Genomic DNA, 2,014 nt, shown 5'->3' on the forward strand with positions numbered 1-2,014 from the left:
AGGGAGGGAGTGGGAAGGAGGAAGAAAGGGTGGAAAGATTCTAAGGAAGAGAGAAATGGAGATGCCTAAATAAACTGACTAGTTTTCTCAGAAAACAGAATTCACTAAAAATGAATTCAGTAGAAAGAGAAATTTTAAATTCCAATGTTCTTGGTAAAAGTATTGGAGTTTATCTAAGAACTTATACACTACTCACATTCAAATAAAGCCCAGCCTCCTATATTTTCATGAAGAAATTCTACTACAACTTCAAAAACCCAGATAAGCTGCCCAGCAGTGTTGCTCAGTGGTTGAGCACTGGCCCATGAACAAGGAGGTCACAGTTCAGTTCCCAATCAGGGCACATGCCCGGGTTGTGGTCCCCATCCCCAGAGTGGGGTGTGCAGGAGGCAGCGGCTTAATGCTTCTCTCTCATCACTAATGTTTCTATCCCTTACTCTTTCTGAAATCAATAAAAACGTATTTTTTTAAAAAAAATCCAAATAAGCTTACTATGGCTTTTAAAATGTTTATTGTACACAAACAATAAAAATAACAGTGGTACCTATAGTAGGCTGAATGAAGTTCAAAAGAGGTATGTCAATGACCCAATCCTAGAACCTGAACTGAGAACTTATTTGGAAAAAGATTGTTTTTTCGCAGAAGTAGTTACATTAAAATTTTTGAGATGAAATTATTGGAGAACATTCAGGTAGACTTTAAATGCCATTCAAGTGTTTGGGTAAAGGATAGGTATAAGAACATCAGATGCATACACAGGAGATGTGAAGAGAGGAAGACACAAGTGAAGGAATGCTGATAGTCACCAGAGCTGGGAAATGCAAAGAACAGATAATCTCGGGATCTGAGGGATTGTGGCTCTGCTGACAGCCTGATTTTGGAATTCTGGTTTCCAGGCCTGTGAGAAAATAAGTGTCTATTGTTTTAAGTCACTAACTTCGTGGTGCTGTGTTATATCAGGCATAGGAAACTAATATAGTATCTAATCTTGATAAAAATGGCAAGAAAAAGAGGATTTGAGAGCAATACCAATCCAGAAACTTTATATGTTAAAAAGAACAGTGTATCTATCAGCAGATTAAAAATAAACACATCACCATGAAGCAAGATTTATTCCAAGATAGTTATGAATGGCTCAATTTTAGGAAATCCATTAATACTTTCATGAAATATAGAAAAATCCTATCTAGCCATATGTTTATTTCTTTGACTTACTGAAATGTTTCTAAAATTTATTTCTGGATTAACAATTCAATAAAATAGAAAGTGTGATTTCAAAACTTGAAATAGTATGTTTTAACCCCTAAATCAACATGACATCTAAAGCCAGCCCAAAAGCAAGGATTAAGTAAATTCATAATCTCTACAACTTTTAATTACTTTTGGGGTATTATTCAATTCATTCTTAAAAGAAAAAAAACACTAAGAATAGAATAGTGGATAGCAAAAGGTAAAGATAATATTATTTGCAGATAATTTAATAAGTAAAATTTAAAAAAAATCAAATAGAAAACTATTTTGGGAAATAAAATATTTCAGTATAGTAGCAGGCTAATAAGTTAACAAGCAAAAGTCAAAAGCTATCATACATAAAAAGACAGATAATATAATGGAAGGAGAAATCCAATTTATAAATGGCAGCAGAAACAATTACCAGGGAAAAAAATCTTTTGAAATATGCCAGACTTAGAGGAATCTCTATACAGAAAAATTAAAGTCCTAAATGATAACAATAGATTTCAACAAATTATATGACATTAAACATTTCTATAGAAAACTATACAACATCACAAAGACTCTAGTTCTCCCTAAGGTTATGTTTTTTAAGTAATTAACACCAATTTCAACAAGCTTATTTTGTGCAGGTGTTCATGTGTATAAACTCTGTTATATTTATTACTAGAGGCCCGGTGCACAAAAATTTATGCACTCGGGGGTGGGTGGGTCCCTCAGCCTGTCCTGTGCCCTCTTGCAATCTGGGACCCCTCGGGGGATGACCACCTGCTGGCTTAGG

Source organism: Myotis davidii, unplaced genomic scaffold (genome assembly GCF_000327345.1).
Source record: "Myotis davidii unplaced genomic scaffold, ASM32734v1 scaffold20, whole genome shotgun sequence".
NCBI classification, from domain to species: Eukaryota; Metazoa; Chordata; class Mammalia; order Chiroptera; family Vespertilionidae; genus Myotis; species Myotis davidii.